The sequence below is a fragment of the Pinus tabuliformis genome, chromosome X (assembly GCF_031772625.1).
Source record: "Pinus tabuliformis cultivar Carrire ecotype Pingquan chromosome X, CPIR1, whole genome shotgun sequence".
In the NCBI taxonomy this organism is placed as follows: Eukaryota; Viridiplantae; Streptophyta; class Pinopsida; order Pinales; family Pinaceae; genus Pinus; species Pinus tabuliformis.
In genome coordinates this window covers 782,431,932-782,455,050 of record NC_142308.1, presented here as the reverse complement: position 1 = coordinate 782,455,050, position 23,119 = coordinate 782,431,932, and positions in this window count along the sequence as shown.

The following is a 23,119-nucleotide window of genomic DNA, read 5'->3' as shown; positions in this document are numbered from 1 at the left end:
AACAAGAACTCGACAGCTACGAAATCGTTCAATTTCAGAGTATCTTATCAAGTGGAAGAACTTATCCGCTGAAGATTCCACATGGGAGGATGATAATTTTATGCAGAAGTATCCAGAACTACTCAAGCGTTGAGGACAACACTTTTTTGAAGGAGAGGGGCATGTTGGGTAGCTATAATACTAGTGATTACCCCATTACTATTGTAGTTATACCCCTTATTAATATTGTTGTGCCCCTATTGCCCCCATATTGTTATTACTATGCCCCATAGAATCCCTCTATTGTTATTTTTGTGGCTTTATTATATTATTGTTAGGTCGGCTGGATTATATTGTGACTCCTTAGACTCTTATATATAGAAACGAGGTTTTGTCATTTGAATCATCTAAGAATTGTTCATTTATGTAATGTAAAGGAGGTTGCCCCCTCGAAGAGGCTGAATTCTAAGGCATTGATCTATCTTTTTTATATTTTCTTGAGCTCGTTCCATAACACCCCATTTATTAAAGTAATATTGACTACTACTTTTAAAAAATTGGGGGTTGTCGAATAGCACAACACCTTCTCAATGAACCACTGAGTATTTGCATAAACTAGTAGATCAACTGATATCTTCTCAACTACTTCCCTAGTACTTCTCTCAGCAGTTTCCTTTGATGCAAATCTCTTGGATTCCATGTTAATTGTAACTGCTAGAGAGATTCTCAACAATTGTTGTACCTATGGGACAAAGAGGACACGCATGCAAGCAAATGTTAGCTTAAAAACCAAAGAAACTTCAAGACAAGATAAAGAAACAAGTCAAGCTCATAATGGGAAGTCTTACACAATTCTGGTTGATAGAGGTCATTAGTTGACTGTGGGAACTGCACATTGCATATTCCTAACAGTTAGTCAGGGAGCTTGATGACTGGAACTGTGCAATACAAAGTTTAATCTGGGCCAAGGTTGGGATAGATTGCACATTGCATAGTCTTAGTGGCCAAGCTGGGAGGTTGGCTCTTGGAACTATGAAGTGTGCAATTGGAGCTATCCTAGGAAAAGATCAATGCAATTTTAGAAGACAAGCTAGAGGCCTTGAGCTCCCAAATTGTGTGGTGCAAGTAGTGAAGTGTGAGATCTAGGAAAGGGGACCCATATCTGCTCATAGGGATTATGGAAAACAAGCACATCTAAAATATGGTGAGATGTTGAGTGCATATCTGACCAAGATTTAATGCATGCATTTGAAACAAGTGTAGGAATAAATTAAACTAAAGGAAAACGAAGCATGTGAAGAGAGTTGTCGCAACGGCGACCATTGGTGTAAAAATAGGGTAACTCATGCGACACTTGGGAAAGGAAACCTAAAACTTGAAACAACACTTATACAAGTTTAAAAAAATCAAACACCAACATTCATTCAAAGAAACAAGTGAAACAACACTCTCACAAGCTAAACAACTAAAAGCGATAGAAAAGAGGGAAAAGACTAGAAAAGCAAAGCCCACCCAAAAAATCGACGACGATCTCAACGAAGGTTCCTTGATCTCCTCGGGAATGCCAGACGTCCGAGATCGAATGCACAACTAATCTCTAACAGCATTGATTAAATAGATTTTGTCAAGTTAGGGTTTATGACAAGCATGCCAAAAATTAAGGAAAAAGTGACACTTGGCAGCAGTTTCCAAAATAAGTCAAGTGCCTCCTTCGGGTTGGTAAAAATAGATCCCTGTTTTTTAGGGATTCTTTTTTATTTTTTGAAATTTTTATTTTTAGGGAAAAAATTCCATGCATTTCATGGAAATATTGCGTATTTCTGGGAAGGATCAGTCAACTCTCAGGTTCATGCACTGAGTAGTTTCTGAGCATAGTGGGTTTTGCGTAATTTCTAGGTTTAGTGGCTCTAGGCTACCTCTCCTGTCTATGCAATTTCCAATCTCAAGGTTGGCTTCCATCCAGTACTACACATTTTTTGAACTCAAGGATCATTGTTGTCAATACTATTCAATTCCCAAGAGCAAGGCCAGTTTCCCTCAAGAATTGCGCAGTTCTCTAAGGCAAGCACAAAACTGTCAAGGGACCAAGTCAAGAGATTAGCTTGTGGGTGAGAAAAAGAGCTAACTGAGAAAACACAAGCCAAGATGAAAAGAATAAGGCTCAATTGAAGCACAAGTACCTGGATCAATGCAAGATGAGTTGTTGTGGTTTAGAAGGGAGGCTCCAAAAACAAAGCATAGGAAAAATTTTGGAGGGTGGTTGTAGCTGCTACAACATGACTAAATCATGGGAAATCGATGGTTGACAACATGATGGAGCCCTCCCCCTATGATGTAAGAAAGGGATGGGGGAGACCTCCTCTTTAACCCTAGTTTTCAACTGAATCATGGGAAATCGATGGTCAACAACACGACAAGGCCTCCCCCCTATGGCATTAGTGAAGGGAGCAGGAGGTCTCGCTAACCGTTGGATCAGTCATCATCATCATCATTAGAGAAAAGGAGAAAGGGAATATATGCCATAGGAATTTAAGAAGGAAAAACCACCCACATTTGATGGAGAAATGAATAAATCTGAAGATGTAGAATCTTGGTTGCTTAGAATGAAGAAATTCTTCTGAATTCATAACTATTCTGAGAACATGAAAGCAAAGGTAGCCACCTATAGTTTGAAGGGAAGCACTTATATTTGGTGGGAAGACCTGAAGAATGTAAAGGGAATAAGAGAAGAGGAGTTGTCTTGGAGGGAGTTTGAGGATTATTTCAGGAACAAGTATCTATCCGAGAGATACTTTGACAACAAGGCAAAGGAATTCTATGAGCTTAAATTGGGACACATGATAGATGATGAATATACCACCAAATTTTGTTGTTAAGGTATGTCCCTTACCTTAAAGAGGAAAAAGCAAAGATTCAAAGATATGTCAGTGGACTACCACCATCCTTCAAGGATAGGATTGATTTTGACGAGCCCAAAACATTAGAGGATGCAATTCAAAAGTTGAAACACTATTACAAACATTCCAAGTGCATATATGAGTTTAAACTCGTTTGGATGTCTAAAAGTAGTGCCAAGTTCAAAGGAAATATGGAAAAAATGATTTATGAATCGCATACAGCCATTGCTACTCAAGAGAATCAATGAAGGCTCAACATTGTTGGCAAAGACCATTTTACTCAAGAAGGAGCCAAGAGTTATGGGAAGGGTCCATATAAGTGTTGGACATGTGGAGGAAATCATTTGAGACAAGATTTCCCACAATTTAAGCACGTTGGGCCAAAATTGAACAACACATAGGAAGTGCAGATTATGGGAGATTTTTCATGTGGTATACCTAAGATCTACAAAACATTGGACAACCAGAAGGTAGACCATCAGGATTCCATAATCAAGATGGAAGGTAAGGTTTGTGATCAAATTATTTCTATTTTGATTGACACCCGTTCTAATTATAGCTACATAAGCCTAATGTTTGTGGAACGATACCAAATGAACCAAGAAGCACATGAGGAAACATGGCTAGTTCAATTAGCCACAGGAATAAAGAAGAGGGTCAATTATTAATTGAAGGCTTTTTGAATTGAATTAAATGGAATTCCCACCATGGAAAATATCAATGTGCCTCCACTAGGAGCATATAACATATTGTTGGGCATGAATTGGTTGTACAAGCTCTACACCAAGGTGGATTCTTATGCAAATTAAATGGAGTGCTTAAATGAGCATGGAGAAAGAAAGGTATTACATGGAAAGCAGAAGCCCATAATTGTGAGGCTAATTTCAGCCATGCAAGCCAAGAGAAGCAACAAGAAGGGGTGCATCTTATTTGTTGTGAAAATTTCTAGTAGCACTAAAGCCAACAACAATTCTGAGAGTAATAATAATGACATATTATCCAAATATCCCTGAACCAGATCCAAGATGTCTTCCTTGAAGAGATTCTTAGATTACCTCCTCATAGATAGGTCGATTTGGCCATATAATTATTACCAGGAGGAGCTCTACCATTAAAGGAACCATATTGAATGAGTACTCTAGAGTTGGTTGAGCTGAAATTGCAACTCAAGAACATGGTTGAGAAGAGCTACATAAGGCCAATTTTGTCTTCGTGGGGAGCACTAGTGTTATTTGTGAAGAAAAAGGACGTCACACTCAGCCTATGTATCGACTACAAACAACTAAACAAGGTGACCATGAAGAATGGACACATTTTGCAAAGGATAGATGACTTGCTCAATCAATTAAGGGGAGTAACAATCTTTTCCAAAATCGATTTGACGTGAGGGTATCATTGATTGTGCATCAAGGAGGAATATATCCACAATACGTCCTTCTGATCAAGTTATGGGCATTACAAGTTTGTGGTGGTACCCTTTGGGCTTACTAATGCACCTTCCACCTTCATCTATTTAATGCATAGTGTGTTGCATCCTTACATGGAAAAATTTGTGGTTGTCTTTGTTGATGATATTCTGATATATTCAAGGACTGAACAAGAACATGAAATGTAGCTAGGAGAAACGCTACAACTAGTAAGGGAACACAAAATCTATGAAAAGCTCAGCAAGTGTGATTTCTTCCAATCACAAATACACTATTTGGGACACATCATCTCCAAGGAGGGGATAATAATTGATCCAGAAAAGATCAAGACCATAAAAGAATGGCCAACATCGAAAAATGTGAATGAGATTAGATCATTCATGGGGTTTGTAGGCTACAACAGAAGGTTCATTCAAAACTTCTCCAAGATAGGCCACCCAATCACGTCCATGTAGAAGAAATGAAAGAAAATCTAGTAGATAGTTGAATATGCAACAATCTTTCAATAGTTGAAACAATTTCTCACTAACACACCAATGTTAAGGTTTGCGGATCTAGAAAAGGATTTTGTGATTTGTATAGATTCCTGCAAGGATGGTGTAATGCCTCCTCCCACATTTACCTAATTTAACATACTTACCAAGGTAAACATGAGCTAAGTGTCACTATTATATGATCTGACCTCCATGTTTTAGTTATGGAAGTGGGGCCTACAAACCAGAACACATACTAACATCCTTTAGAGACTACAAACCACTCAAAAGCCTGATAGCCACCTCAAGCAGTCAATCCATGAGATGGAACTTTTTTTTCCTTAGGTTTACTCTCCAAATGCACCCATAACACGTTGTGGATGTGGTTAAGAGGCTCCAACCACACCCATAAGCCTACCTGCATGTGGTTATGACCCAAATTCCCCAGCTCAGTGCATGCAATCACGAGATCTATGCCACTTTTCATGATAGCCTCCAGACCACTACCCAGAACTGCCTATAAATTTCCATAATCATTACAATGATGATAAAAATGATAAATAATCAAATCTTGAGCAATATCTTGACCAATACATGTCTGATGCAAGATAAACATTTCCGCAAACACATGGTAAACATAGAAGCTACAGGTCATGAATGCATATTTGATCATAAACTTCTAAACTTCATTTAAGAATCACCAAGAAGGCTTTATGCCCTCTCAAGCTATCTGTGTCAACACTTGTTAGCCCATGCATTTATTAACCATACAATAACTTATCAGATTATGAGAGAGATCGATAGCTAGAGCACATCATAAAACCATTCATATAAATAACATATAACCTGAATAGAAACTATGAAAAACCAATCATAAGATCACCATAATAACCAGTACAAGTGCTTATAGATCACAATAGGAAAATAGCTCATATTAACATATGAAAATTCCAACCAAGTCAGGGACTTCCACATACTACCCGACCATAGATTGGGTTGAACCAAATCTCTCTTTCAGCCAATCACCCCCTGTGGCATATTACAAGCATAAATGTGGGATCATATAGGTTAAAAATAAATAAACCAAAACCACCTCGACCCTCAACCATATTAATCTCACTTATATGGTATAGAAATCACTAACACCAACCAGAGATTGGCCTCTACCCAAGTTATCTAGGGCTCCAGGAACTAGTAACTCAACCCACAGCCTCTAGGGAATCTGAGTTGTTTTGGGGCTCCAAAATTTTTTTCCCAACCCACAATCAATGCACAATATGAGAGTATGGTATTTATTTTTTACAAACAATATTGGCGCACCCCAAGGTGACACACTTAGTATTATGTATCCTTTATCAAGAATTTCCTTAAGCTGCAACTTCAATTCCACCAACTCTAGAGTACTCATCCTGTACGATGCCTTAGATGTTGGTACTGATCCTGTAATCAACTAAATAGAAAATTCCACTTCCCTATGAGGAGGAAACTCTCGAATATCTGCAAGAAACACATCCTAGAACTACTGCAAAACAGGATACCTTTCAAGATTTTATCATCCTCAACATCCTTCCATTTGTCACTGGAAATATGCACTACAAAAAATAAACATCCTTTACATAAATTGTGCTTTTCTTACGTCTTCCTGCATCTTGAGGTCTTCCTCGCTTCTTAGCTCACTTTCCTTTCATATTCTCATTCCCTTTCCAATCCTGCTTAGGCTCACACTTGCACTTAGATTTCCCATAAAAGTTCTTCAGCTTCCTGATGAATTCCTCTAATGACTAAGGCTCATCATACTCAATATGATATTTAAATTCTAATGTTGTTCCACTAATGAAATTTTGGACCTTAGTCTTCTCTTCCTTGAGGTAGGGCACCTACCTCAATAGCTCTAGAAACTTGGTCGTGTATTCTTCCTCTGTCATGGAACCCATCTTAACCTCATAGAATTCCTTGACCTTTCTATCATAGTATCTATCATACAAGTACTTATTCCTGAAGAGTATTTTAAACTCATTCCATCTCATCTCCTCTATCTTGATTCCTCTGACCTGCTTCACATATTCCCACTAGATATTTTATTTCCCTTTTATATTGAAGCTCATTATCTCAGCTTTCATGTTCTCTGAGTAAGCAGGAAATATAAAGAACTTCTTCATCCCAAGTAACCATGTGTTTTGCATCTTCTGATTTCTTCACATCCCCATCAAAGGTAGAAGGCTTGGCTTTCCTGAAATCCTATAGCAAATATTGCTTCTCACACCTCCTATAAGGATGTTGACAACAATGGCAATAATGTCTCTCAAAACTACAGATGGAATAAAATCCATAAGATTTAGGCAGCATGTCAAGTGTATCCAAATATCTTCCACCTCTAACTATGGCATCCATGTCCAACATGTGTCCTCTATGAGACCTGTTTCCATATTCTCCATTTGCCTTTTTTTTGTCCCTGACTGATTCCTCAGCTATCCTTGCTTCTGAAAATATGAAATTCTTTGAAGGATGACTGCATTAACTTCTGCTTGTTTTTCCTTAGCTCTAGAAATTCTTTCCTTTGCCTTAATCAACATATGTGCTAAATCAAGAGAGTAATCTTCTCCTTGTTGCTCAAGTGACCTTTGCCATTCCATAGAAGTCACATCAAGCCTGTAAGGGGAGTCATGTGAACTATATTCCACCATTATTCTCTTCATCTATGATCTTCTCTCTCCTGCAAACATGTCATGTTAGATAAACCAAATAGAGAAATAATCAAAATCATATCTCAGTGTATGTTAAGGGAGGCTATCTTGTCTTCACAATGAATCCAGATTAGCACAATATATAACAATCTAAGCCTAAAAGAAACTACACTTGCTGAGCTTGACATACAACTTATCCTCTCTCAACAATCTCAACGCTATTTCCAGGTGCTTTGCATGCTCCTCCTCATTCTTGGAGTATATCAATATATAATCAATAAACACTATCATAAACTTGTCCAGGTAAGGACACAACACATTGTTCATCAAACACATGAAAGTGGTTGTAGTATTAGTAAGAAGAAAAGGAACCACCACAAACTCATAATGTTCATACCTTGTGTGAAATGAATTCTTGTAGATGTCTTCTTATTTTATGCACACCTAATGATATCGTAATCTCAAATCAATCTTTGAAAACATTGTTGTTCTCTTCAACTAATCAAACAAATCATCAATCCACGACAAAGGATACTTATTCTTGATAATTACCTTGTTCAACTACCTTTAATCAATGCAAAATATAAGAGTATCGTATTTATTCTTTACAAACAATACTAGTGCACCCCAAGGTGGCACACTTGGCCTTGTGTATCCTTTATCAATCATTTCCTTAAGCTACAAATTTATTTCCACCAACTCTAGAGTTTGCATCTTGTGTGTTGCCTTAGATGTTAATGTTGCTCACGACATCAACTGAATAGAAAATTCCACTTCCCTATGAGTAGGAAAATCTGGAACCTTTTCAAGAAACACATCTTGAAACTGCTACAAAACATGATACATCTTCAACACTTAATCATCCTCAACATCCTTCCCTTTGTCACTGGAAATATGCATCGCAAAAAATAAACATTTGTTTTGACAATTTAACTTTTCTTTACAGTTGTAACCATTCTCATTGATGTAAGCTTCTTCTTTCTCTATAAAATTCTCCTTTCCCCATCATCATCCAAGCACTCAATAGCCTTGTCATAGCAGTCTAGCTTGGTCCAGTGAATGAACAACCAGTTCATGCCTAGAAGCACATTTAAATGTGTTGATGTAGGCATACAATTAAGCTCAAACACACAAGATCTCACCCAATGATGAAATTCTCTTGGTCCACGTAGCCCACTACACCAACCAAGATTCTTCATGCACTTCTTTATTCAAGTAACACTTATCCACCAAGTTAGGAGAGATATAACTATAATTAGATCCAGGATCAATCAAAATGAAAACAAATTGATCATGAAGCTTACCTTCCATCTCAATAATGGATGTCTGATGATATTCTTGCCTATTATCGACTGCTACATAAATTTGAGGAACACTCTGCCCCAACATATCCAACTATTTGTACCTCCTGAGCACTATAAATATGATTCATGCCACCTTAATGTGATGGACACTCACTCCTGCGATGCTCTCCACTACAAGTCCAACACCTCAAAGGCTTTATGTCATCACCCTTATTCTTCTCCGTAGGCTGATATCTATGTCCTCTCTCAACTGCATTGAAATTCCTATAAGGTTCCACATTCTCCTTGTCACTTGAATCCTAAGGTATTCCTCACTTTTTAGCCCACTTTCCTTTAGTCTTCTCATCCCCTTTACAATCCTTCTTAGGTTCAGAATTGCACTTATACTATTCATAACAACGCTTCATCTTCCTGATGACTTCCTCCAATGACGGAGGTTCATCATACTCAAATCGATGTTTAAATGTTAATGGTAGTCCACTTATGAACCTTTGGACCTTAGTCTTCTCACCATTGAGGTAGGTAACTACCTCAACAACTCTAGAAACTTGGCCATGTACTCTTTATCTGTCATGGAACCCATCCTTAGCTCATAAAATTCCTTCACCTTTTTGTCATAGGATCTCTCAGACAAGTACTTCGTCTTGAAGATTCTTTTAAACTCATGCCAACTCATCTCCTCTATCATGATGCCTCTAACCTGCTTCACATCTTCGCATGAGATATTTTCTTTCCCTTTGAGACTAAAGGTCACTATCATGGCTTTCATGTTCTCTAAATAATCATGCAATTTTAGGAACTTCTTCATCCCAAGAAACCATGATTTTTCATCTTCTAATTTCTTCACATCCCTATCAAAAATAGGAGGCTTTGATTTATTGAACTCCTCTAGAAAATATTGCTTCTCACTCCTCCTATAAGGATGTTGGTGGTAATGGCGATGATGTCTCTCAAAACTAGAGCTAGAATAAAATTTGTGAGTGCTAGGTTGAATGTCGGGAGTATCCAAATATCTGCCACCTCTAACTGTGTCATCCCTATCCATCATGTGTCATCTATGAGCCCTACTATTATATGCCCCATTTGTATTTTCTTCCTGTCCCTGACTGGTCCTTAGTTGTCCCTTCTTCTGTAAATCTGAAATACTCTAAAGGATTACTGCATCAACTTCTGTTTTATATTCTTGAACTCTGGAAAGTATTTCATGTGCCTCAATCAACATATCATTATTTTCCTTACAACTTATGATCTTTGCCTTCAAAATTCTCAGCATATCTGCTAAATCAAGAGATTTCTCTTCTCCTTACTGCCCAACTAACCTTTCCCTTTCCATAAAATTCACATCAAGTATGTAAGGGGTGTCATGTGAACGTCCACCATTCTTCTCTTGATCTTTGATCTTATCTCTCCTACCAACATGTCATGTTAGATAAACCAAATAGTGACATAATAAAAATCATACTTTAGTGTATTTCAAGGAGGTTATCTCGTCTACAAAATCAATCCATATTAGCACTATATATATAATGACATCAATATATCAACATCATGTATGATAAAACAAAACTACAATTATGACCACGTGCATGATAACCATAACCATCACAATGCATGTATAACAATCAAATCTACCCCAAGTCCCAATGCTATACACTTTCTCTGATACCACCCTTTGGTATTTGATATCACCCAAAGAGAACGGAATCTATTGTGATACCACCCTATAATGTCTCCTGTCGCATTTAACCACTTTAACATACTTACATATGCTATGACCTGACCTCCAAGTTCCAGTTATGGAAGTGGAGCCTACAAACCGAAACACATACTGACATCCCTTTGAGACTACAGACCACTCAAAAGATTGAAAGCCACCCCAGTGGGTCAATCCCTAAGTTGGAACTCTTTTTCACTAGGTTTATTCTCCAACCGCATCCATAACACACTGTGCATGTAGTTATGAGGCTTCAATCATGTTAGAAAAATATTATAAATGATAGAGAAATGCAAGACATATAATATACAAAAAAACACAAACACATAAAACCAGAGAGACACATATATACGTTATTCACCCAATTTGGGCTACGTCCACCCCGAACAGCCAGTCCTTCCTTTCCGTTATCCAGCAAAAATGAAGAGACACAACCTACAGCAGATCACTTGTAATATCCTCTATTTTCTCTCACAGACTCACCTATCTGTTTCTCACTATGAGAATACACATATATTCCCCAGCCTCAATACAATACCCTCATACAAAGAGAGGGGTTTCCTTCTAGGGAAAAAAAACCTAAACTAAACATAAATTCTACTGTCAAATCATTCGCCTAATGAACAACCCAGATTGACTAGAAATTACTATACTTTTACAAGGAAATTTTACATATGGTTTTAGCTTCGGGGGTGTTTCCCCCGAAGCCCCCACCGGGGGACCGGTGGCCCCCGGACCCCCCAGCCAGGGGGGATGCCCCCCCCCCCGCTTTCTGGGGGACAAGTCCCCCCCCGCACCCCCCCACATGGAGGGGTGTACAACCTTCCTCGGGTATACATCCGGCTAAAACAAAGACCTCTAAATTAGGATGATAATCATGCTCCACACCCAACAAATCACACCAATAAGTCTAACTTCATGCGGTTATGACCCAAATCCCTCAGTTCATTGCATGCAGTTGCAAGATCTATGAAACTTTTTATGCCAGCCTCCATACCACCACCTGTAATTTTCCATAATCATGACAATGATGATAACAATGCTAAATAATTAAAACTTGAGCAAGATCTTGACCCATACATTCCTAATGCAAGATAGGCATTTCGTCAAAAACATTGTAAACATTGAAGCTACATGTCATGAATGCTTATCTGACCATAAAGTTTTGAACTTCATTTGAGAATCACCAGGAAGGTTCTATTCACTCTCAAGCTAGCAGCAAAAACACTTGTTAGCCCATGAATTCATCAACCATACAGTAACTTATGAAATCACAGGAGAAATCCATAGCTAGAGCACATCATAAAACCATGTATATAACCAGCATATAACCAGAAAAGAAACAATGACAAATCATCCATAAGATCACCATAATTACTAGCGCAATTGCTCATAGATCACAATAAGAAAATAGCTCATATTAACATATGAAAATGGCAACCAAGTTAGGGACTCCCATGTACCACCCAACCATAGATTAGGTTGAACCAAATCCCTCTTTCATAAAATCACCCTCATACCATATTCCAAGCATGAATGTGGGATCATATGGATTAAACCAAAATAAAACCAACTAGGGCTTCTAGAGGCCAAACCACCTCAACCCTCAACCACAATGATCTCACCTATATGGTCTAGAAATCACTAACATCAACGAGATTGGTCTTGTAATGTCCCTTAATAATAAATAATAAATAATAATAATAATAATAAATAACAATAAAATAGTAATATTAAATAAATAATAAAATAATAAATAACAATACTAAAGCTCTAAATAAATATAAATAGAAATAAAACAAGAAAGCAGTAAAAGTCAGTAAAGCTATCAAAAAGTAAAAACAAAAGAATAAAACAAGAAAGCAATAAAGTTTCATGTTGACACATGTAGTGTGTGCATGTGGTTCCCCTTCCAAGATTTGCTCTATTTAATAGAGGGTGAGGAAGATGAGAGGCATTCCATGATTCTATGATTCCATGATGTAGCGCTGAAATTCTAGAAAGATCATGAGAATTATAAAATTTATTCCGATAGTTTAAGGTCATGCACATGAGAATTATATAAGAGCAGAAAAAAAATAAAAAATAAAAATAAAAAATAACAAAAATAAAAATAATAAAAATAATAATAATAATAATAATAAAATAAAAAATAACTAAATATGTAAATTAAATTAAATTAAATTAAATAATAAAATAAAATAAATAAATAAATAAAATAAAATTAAAAAATAAAAAAATATATATATAAAATAAAAATAAAAAAATAAAAATAAAAAGAAAAAATAAAAATAAAAATAAATAAATAAATAAATAAATTGTTTAATTCTTTTGGATTTTCACCTATAATCGTGTGAAGAGAAAATTCAATTTCATCGTTGAAGAATCTGTGTGTTTGAATTGTTTTTTTTATTTAAAGCTGTGTCCATGACAATTGTAAAATCTATTCTACTTTCAGGGGAAAATATCGCTAGTGATAAGTGGCTTTTATCTAGTCAAGTACAGATTATAACTCGATGTTTCCATATGTCATCATTTGTTGCTGTTAGAATAGTTGTTTTTATAAATGTATATAAAAATTACTTAATAAGCGGCTATATCATCTTTGAATGTCTCATTGAGGGAGTGCCACATATCAGTGAACTGCTGCATTAAATTAGTTGATGCTTCAAAGATAAAACTTTGTGAATTAATGTGTTCGAAGCACAACCAATATAACATAAATATAAAAAGAACCTTACATTACTAATTATGGTAAGATATAATTCACATTGCTTTCTTAAATTAGCACTCTCAATATTCTCAAATGGATTTGAGTGAAGTTTCCTTTTATGAGGTGTTTCATCTGACATCATCTATCTGAGTTGCACTTTTAACTCCTGTTTTTCTGGAAGATATTTTTTTATTAATGTTATGAAAACTACTTTCTTTTTTTTTAATCTAATATCTGAAATTTTCCATTTTTTACTTCTAGATTAAAATGCAAATATACTAATTTTTTTAATATGTTGAGTCTTTTGCACTTGTGTTTTAAAAAAATCTCTTCTGCTGCAACTGTTAATCAATATTTCCTCCATATAGTGATGACACCATTTTACTAACTTAATAAAACACTGACATCACTTTAGGCAATGGGAGCCCCTATAGAAAATGATATATCGATAACGATAATCATGTATTCACAACTACAAAGAAGGTGCATGGCCTCTGAAGTCATTGTTTTTTTTAATGTCATCATGATCCCTATAATTGTACAATTTATGGTCAAATTAATCCTTTGATTAATGAATCTACTTACAATGTGACTTGTTCTTCGATTGGAAGAAAGTATCGTTAAAGGGGAAATCTAACCTAAACTGATTTCCAGGACATGTGCATCTTTTGAGGGATATGTATAGTATCCTTGAGTAAAAACCATAGTAACTGGTGAAGTAGCACAAATGGTATGGACCCCTCAGTCAATTAAATGATATTTAACAATATATTTTAGATCCATATCATAAATTGTGGTACATGACATCTCAAATTGATTTATACATGACATAAAAAAATAAATTAACTGCATGGGATTATGTGAAGATTTTATTCAATATCTTTGTTGTTGGTGTCTTGCATGAATTACTTGTGCTTAGTAATAGATGTAATGATGTGCCTCTCCATCCTATTCAGATGAGATTCACTTGCATGGTATGTGTTCATGTTTAATCCTTACGTGATGATCGGTATTTAATGTTGAATACTCATGATGGATATGATATGCATAACGTGGCATAGGAATTATGATGCTATAATATGAGGTTTATTGACATGTGGTTCATTTAGTATGTGAAGTCATGATATGTCTTTGATGCAAATATGTTGATGTTATAACTTATGATGGTATTTCATGAGGTGAAGCATGTCATAGTGGCATACAAATTTCTGACATGCATGTGCATGCAGCTCGTTATTATTCATAATGTTGCGATTAACAATGATGAATGTTCTCATGATGACATGCAAGACTTGGCATGTGGGTTATTTTCTATGATACTATGATGGTATAACTAATGCATTGGTTGCTTGCTAAGGTGTGATGATTGATAGGACTCCACAAATGGGCCGAGAGGGCTGGTTTATCTGATGATCTCGTGCGAGCCCATACGCACGAGGGAGAATAAGTAACACCATATGGGTTGGTGACAAACTCAATCAACACTACATATGCCAGTAGTTCTTTTTCTTGTGTAGCTCTTGATGGATAGCTCTTGAAGGGCTATGGGACCATCTTGAGGAGGCCAAGTGCCTGATGTTCTAGGCTAGGTGCCTGTTATTAGATTGGGATGCCGAAGTCTGGTGGGGGTGTAAGGACTTCGATGCCTGAGGTTGTGCGCCATAGTGAGTTGTGGAGGGAGTGGGCCAACCTTGCAAGATGCCCGAAGTCATTAAGTACCATACCAGATGCCTGCCTTGGGGCAAATGAGGTCTGAGTCGGGCATGAGCCTTGGGGCTAGCCTTAGACTAGGATACAGACTGGGGAGGCTTATGCCTAGTTCCGAAAGTGGGAAAAAGGACAGAGATTCCTTGGGATTTCCAGGGCGTTGTGAAACTTTCGATGCTTTCTGGTTATACTAGTTTAGTAGAGGGTGTCGGCAACAATAAATAACAAAATAAAATGTTAAATAATTCAACTTAAATTCGGGACAAAATTCCTTAAAGTGGGGGAGTATGTAATGTCCCTTAATAATAAATAATAATAAAATAATAAATAACAATAATAAAGCTCTAAATAAATATAAATATAAATAAAACAAGAAATCAGTAAAAATTAGTAAAGCTATCAAAAAGTAAAAACAAAAGAATAAAACAAGAAAGCATTAAAGTTGCATGTTGACACATGGAGTGTGTGCATGTGGTTCCCCTTCCAAGGTTTTCTCTATTTAATAGAGGGTGAGGAAGATGAGAGGCATTCCATGATTCCATCATCCATTCTCTTGGGAGAATAATGTTTTGAGACAAAGGATTCCCTGGCAGTAGTACATTAATTGAGGGCTCGGGGGTGGCTAGTTGTAGCAAGATTTTGTGCAACAGAGCCTATGTTGGGTGGAGAGTCGTCCCCAAAACTTTGTTGCAGTTAGCATAATTCAACTAGCATTCAACCCTAAATCACAAGTGAGAAACATCATTGCCAGGTAAGTTGTCTCTACCTAGATATTTTTGAAATTGATGTTAATTAGTTGATAAATTGTGTATTGATTATAAATCACTTGATTAATATAATTAATTACGTGTTGTGAATTCGGGGTTGTTACAGGTCTCTACCCAAGTTGGCCAGGTCTTTAGGAACTAGTAACTGAACCCACACCCTCTAGATAACCCAAACTATTTCAAGGCTCCAGAGAACTTGTCCCAACACACAAGATCCAGGGACTAGTAACTCAACCCACAACCTCTAGGGAACCCAAGTTATTTCATGTCTCTATATAATTTGTTCCAACCCACAACCATTGGAAACCAAAGAACCAATCAAAAAACCAAATGGGGAACCCACTACACCATTATTATCCATGAAATGGCAAGGCAAGCTTGAAAGCACTATCAATCTAGGAAAATATCCATGCTAATGACAACACATAACCAAGGAATCACATGCATATACCATGCATAAAAAAAGCAACAAGGAGATCACACATGAAACCTGTTACTTGAAAATTAATCTTGATGTAGTTGTTGATCCAACTATCTCCTTGCACTCCCTTTCTTTCCTTTGCTTTATTTCTCTGAATCGAAGTGCTTCCTAAAGTGCTCCAAGAATACTCTAAGTGTGCCATAGTGTATGAAAGAATCATAGTGTGAAAGGAGAGAACAAAAACTAAATTGACTAAAGTTATGAATTCTTTCATTGATGCCTTTTTATTATTGATGTATTTTTTCTTTCATTTTCTTTCATTTTTCGTTTGATTTCCCTTGCATGAAAATTTGTGTCTCTTCGCCTTCCTTTTCCCCTATTTTAATTTATTTTCATAATTAAATGCCAATTATTTTCCTCTTTTCCTTTTCCAATTTCCATAGCCATTAATTAACCACAAGTGATTCCCATTATAATTATTTCCCACCATTAAGCTTGGAATACGTGTCCCATGACCTTGGTCTTATTTTATTTACATGGAAAATCAACTAGGAGTTGTTACAAACCGCTCCCCTTTGGGGGAACACTACCATCATTGTTAAATGATGCTTATAACCAGTAAAACATGCTACCCATGGAGCTTTATAACATAGCTCGATGCAACATTTACATCATACAAAGTTGTTGAAACATGAACAACATACTTCTTGTTGGAGTTTTATAACACAACTCGATGTAGAATTTACAACATCCTACTTATTGAAGCTTTATAACACGGCTCACTGCGATATTTACAATACACATATGCATATATAAATATAAACCAAAACACACATACCAAACACATCTTCTCAACTAGCAAATAAGGAAGGATGCAAAACCCGCATATGATCAGTCATCTCCCATGTAGCTTCATCGGGTCCAAAGTGCTTCCACTGCACTTTAACTTGCTCTATTGCTTGGTTCCAAAGCATGAGATGTTTCCGTTGAAAAATTCACTTAGGTTTTGGCTAGAATTCTCTCTTTGTTTCCAACTGCAATGCAAACCAATCAATCACATGACCAACATCTTGTACATATCTCTTAAGCAATGAAACATGGAAAACATCATGGAATTTCATTTTGGCGATAATGCAAGTCAGTAGGACACTGGTTCAATCCTCTCAAGGATATCAAAAGGCCCACAATACCGAGGTGCTAGCTTAGCACATGACCCAATCCTCAAGGAGATCGTCTTTGTCTTGATGTGCAAGTACACATGCTCTCCAATCTAAAACTCCTTGAATGCTCTATGTTGATCCGCATAAATCTTATCCTTGTCCTACGTTACCTTCAAATTCCTTATAATATCCTACATCTCTTGTTTCATTTTAACCAACATATTTGATCCAATCAACACCATGTTCACCAAATCAATCCAGTTTATAGGAGAATTATAACTTTGCCCATAAAGAGCCTCGAATGGACTCATCCTCAAGGATTCTTGATACCCATTATTATAATAAAACTCTACCAATGGAAGATACTTCTCCCACTAAATGTACTGATGCATGACATACATCCTCAATTGTTCCTCAAGAATCATGTTAACCCTCTCTATCTGTCCATATGTCTATATATTATAAGTTGTTCTAAAGGCTAACTATGTCCCCATGCTTGAAAACAAATCCTTCCAAAACTTGGAAGTGAACTTGGAATCTCTCTTTGATATGATCTTCTTGGGAACACCATGCAACCTTACTATCCCCCTAATGATGATATGAGCTACCTCACTATTTGAATTTGTAGACTTTACTATAGTGAAGTGAGCTAACTTTCTCAAACTGTTGACCACTACCATGATGAAATCATGTTGCTTCGATGTCCTCGGAAAGCCTGTAATTAATTCCATGCAAATGGACTCCCATTTCCATTATGGAATCAGAATAGGATGCAATAGACCAACTGGATGATTACATTCTTCTTTCACCTGTTGATAGCCTAAACATCTTTCCACAAACTCAACCACCTCTTTCTTCATATTCAGCTAATGATAGAACTTATTAACAACTATTAAAGTATTATGATATCATGGGTGGCCTGATTACGGGTTGACATGAATCTGGCACATAAATCCTTTTCCTAGATCTCACTAATCCATATTCCATGAGGTGATACTCCTCATCTCTCTCATCTTCACCCTATTGTTGCAATCTCTGCTTTCACTGCTAGTACTTCTCATCATGCTACCCTGTATGCAAGATCTGCTCTTGTAAATTTGTCCCATATGAACTCAGTTGAAATGTGATTCACCTGCACTCTCCTAATTAGAGCATCTACAACCTTGTTCTCCTTTCCCTTTATGTACTTATCTCAAAGTAAAACTCACTGAGGGTATCCAGCCATCTAGCTTTCCTAGCATTCAGATTGGGTCGGTCAAACAGAGACTTCAGTCCACTATGATCACTCATCAAGGCAAACCTCCTACCAAGAAGATAATGTCTCCACAGCTTCAATACATGAATGATAGCATCTAACTAAATATCATGAGTCACATATTTCTTCTAATTCTTATTCAACTTCCTTGACTCATAGCATACTACTAGTCCTTTCTGCATTAGGACTCCACCAAGTCCTTCTGTAATACCTCATCCCACATTTACTCACATTAATTTTCCTTACAGGGTAAACATGAGCTGAGGGCTGCTAAGACATGACCCTAACTAATAGCTTCATTAAGGAAGTGGAGTCAACAAGATTAAACTTGAATGACCTCCCTTGAGAGCTACAAGACCCCCAGGAGCTAAACAAACACTCCAAGTACCCAAACCCTGAACTAATATGGATTGATTGTGAAGACAAGATAGCCTCCCCTGAAATACACTGAGGTATAATTTTGATTATGTATCTATTTGTTTTATCTAACATGACATGTTTGCAGGAGAGAGTTGATCATAGATGAAGAGCAGAATGGTGGACTATAGTTCACATAACTCCCCTTACAAGCATGATTTGAATTCTATGGAATGGGAAAGTTCATTTGCGCAACAAGGAGAAGAGCAATATCTTAATTTATCATATATGTTAAGAAGTTTTAAGCTAGAAATCAGAAGTTGTAAATAAGATAATAATAGGTAGATTGAGGCAAGGGATATACTTTCTAGAGCTCACGAAAAGCAAGCAGAAGTTAATGTAGCCATCCTTTAGGGCCTTTCAGATTTGCAGAAGTAGGGATAGCTAGGGATCATCATGCTTATAGGAGGAGTGAGAAGCAGTATTTTCCAGAGGAGTTAAGGAAATCCAAGCCTCCTACTTTTGATGGGGATGTGAATAAATCAGAAGATGCAGAATCATGGTTTATTGGGATGAAAAAGTTCTTCAGATTGCATGATTACTTAAAGAACATGAAATATGAGATAGTGATCTTTAGTATCAAAGGGAAATAAAATATCTAGTGGGAAGATATGAAGTGGGTCAGAGGTATTAGGATAGAGGAGATGAGTTGGCATGAGTTTAAAATACTCTTCAGGAAGAAACACTTGTCAGAGAGATACTATGACGGAAAGACCAAGGAATTCTATGAGGTTAAGATGGGTTCAATGACAAATGAAGAGTACACAACCAAGATTCTGAAGCAATTGAGGTATGTTCCCTACCTCAAGGACGAGAATACTAAGGTCCAAAGTTTCATTAGTGGACTGCCATTAGCATTTAAAGATTAGATTGAGTACGATGAGCCTCGATCATTAGAGGAATTCATCGGGAAGAAAGAGAATTTTTATGAGTAGTCTAAGCATAAGTTTGAGCCTAAGCAAGATTGGAAAGGTAATGAGAAGACTAAAGGAAAGTGGGCTAAGAAGTGAGGAAGACCTCAGGATGCACGTGATAAGGAGAATGTGGAACCTTATAGGAAGTTCAATGCGGTTTAGATAGGACATGGATCTCATCTTAAGGAGCAGAATAAGGACAACAATGAAAATCATTTGAAGTGTTGGACTTGTGGTGGAGAGCATCGCAAGAGTGAGTTCCTGTCACATCAAAGTGGAAGGCCTTATATTTATATTGCTCAGAAGGCATAAGCAGTTGGAGATGTTGGGCAGAGTATTCCTTAGATTTATGCAGCAATGGATAATAGGCAGGAAGATCATTAGGCATCCAATATTGATATGGAATTTAAGCTTCATGATCAAGTTGTTTCCATTTTGATTGGTCTTGTATCTAATTATAGTTATATCAATCCTGACCTATTGGATAAGTGTTGCTTGAATAAAGAAGTGTATGCAAAATCTTGGTTAGTGAAATTGGCTTCAGGGACCAAGGAAAATTTTCATCATTGGGTGAGAACTTGTGCATTTGAGCTAAATGGTTTGCCTCCATCAACACATTTAAATGTGCTTCATTTGGGATCATATAACATGCTTTTAGGCATGGACTAGTTGTTCATTCACATTACCAAGGTGGACTGTTATGACAATGCTATCGATTGCCTGGAGGATGATGGGGAAAGGAGAATATTGATGGGAAAGAAGAAGCCTACATTAGTGAGAATGGTTACAACTATGTTAGAAAAGTGAAATTGCCAAAAAGGATTTTTATTGTTTGCAATGCATATTTCCAGTGACAAATGGAAGGATGTTGAGGATGATGAATTCTTGAAGAGGTATCCTGTTTTGTAGCAGTTTCAGGATGTGTTTCCTGCAGATATTCTAGACTTTCCTCCTCATAGGGAAGTGGACTTTTCTATTGAGTTGATGTCAAGAGTAGCACCAACATCTAAGGCATCATGCAGGATGAGTACTCGAGAGTTGGTGGAAATGATGTTGTAGCTTAAGTAAATTCTTGATAAAGGATACATAAGGCTTATTTTGTCACTTTGGGGTGCACCAACGTTGTTTGTAAAGAAGAAATACCATACTCTAACTATTGTGCATCGACTATGGGTTGGGAGAAATTCCTTGGAGCCCTAAAACAGCTCTGGTTCCCTAAAGGTTATGGGTTGAGATACTAGTTCCAGGAGCCATGGAAATCTTGGGTAGAGACCATTCTAGTTGATGTTAGTGATTTTGGACCATATAGGTGAGATTAATATGGTTGAGGGTTGAGTTGGTTTAGCCTCTTGAAGCCTCGATTGATTTTATTTTGGTTTAACCCATATGGTCCCACATTCATGATTGGAATATGGCATGGGGGTGATTGATTGAGAGAGATTTGGTTCAGCCTAATCTATGGTCTGGTGGTAGTGGAAGTCCCTGACTTGGTTGGCATTTTGATATGTTAATATGAGATATTTTCCTATTGTGATCTATGAGCACTTATACTGGTTATTATTGTGATGTTATGGTTGATTTGTCATAATTTCTATTTTGGTTATATGTTATTTATATGCATGGTTTTATGATGTGCTCTAGCTATATATCTCTCTCATAATTTGATATGTTACTATATGGTTGATGAATGCATGGGATAACAAGTGTTTTTGAAGCTAGCTTGAGAGGGCATAGAGCTTTCTTGGTGATTCTTAGATGAAGTTCATAAGTTTATTATCTGATATGCATTTACGACCTGTAGCTTCTATGTTTACGATATGTTTGAAAAAATGTTCATCTTGCATTAGGCATGTATTGGTCAATATCTTACTCAAGTTTTGATTGTTTATCATTGTTATCATCATTGTCATGAATCTGGAAAGTTACAGGCAGTACTAGGTAGTGGTCTGGAGGTTAGCCTGAAAAAGTGGCATAGATATTGCGACTGCATACACTGAACTGGAGAATTTGGGTCATAAATGCATGCAGACATGATTATGGGTGTGGTTGGAGCCTCATAACTGCATGCACAGTGTGTTATAGGTGCAGTTCAAGATTAAACCTAGTGAAAAGGAGTTACAACTCATGGATTGACCACCTATGGTGGTTATCAAGCTTCTGAAAGGTTTGTAGTATCTAAGCGATGTTAGTATGTTTTCTAGTTTGTAGTCCCCACTTCCATAACTACAAGTTGGAGTTTGTATCATATCATAGTGACACTAAGCTCATGTTTACCCTGTTATCACTCTGTAGTTTTCCTAGGCTGAAAAGGAAACTACAGTGGTAACCACAAACCACTTTTAAAGCTAGGATCTAGCCCTTCCAACTTCAGAGATGGCTCTCTCTGTATAATTTTAATCTTATTTTTTAGATCTTAGGCTAGGTATCAAAGGTCATGATAAGTTTTTTAAACTTTTGGTTGTAGAATGAAAGAAAATTCCATTGGGCATGGAGTCATAAATTCTGAAGTAATCAATCACAAATAAACAGAGTAGCTAAAATAGAGCGAGGTAGGAAAACTCTTGGATCTCTTGAAGTATATGTGGTATGAATAATATGAATATGAGGTGATAATAATTTAAATATAAATCATATTTAAATGAATTTTATATCTAATTTCAGATAAAAAAAATTGAGATAGTTTAACATGCTAGAGCAGAGCACTGCAAGTAAATTCAGGTCTTTATATTCTTGCAACAAGCAAGGAAGAACATCCCTATGAAAACTTAGAAAGAAACATAGGTTACAAGGAGGGAAACATCACCATTTATTTGACACAAGAATCCTGAAACAATATTACCTCTGTATTCCTGAATTGATTCCTTAAAAATAAAGTTCACAATTACAATCAAAATATTTTGTTTTACATAATCCAACCCTTTCTAAATCTTTTTACAAACTATTTATAGAGTTCCTCTTGAACTAATTAGGACCTAAAAACCAGTTAATTACAAATTAACATCTACCAGAAGATGTAGATATTTCAAAAATAGAACTAATTAATAGGAAATTTGGACTAATTTGGATGTTCTGTTCACACTTTGAGGAGAATTCTTGCTAACTGTAGCTAAATTTCTACTTCATCCATTTTCCTTCTCCCCAATCTGTGGGATTTCTGTTTACCCTTATTCGACGAGCTCCAAAAATTTATCCCACCACTCTTCACTAGGAATGGATAAATTTACCATACTCTAAAATCTCTCATCTACTTTTGTATATGTTTGAAAAGTTGGTTTGTTTAGAAACAA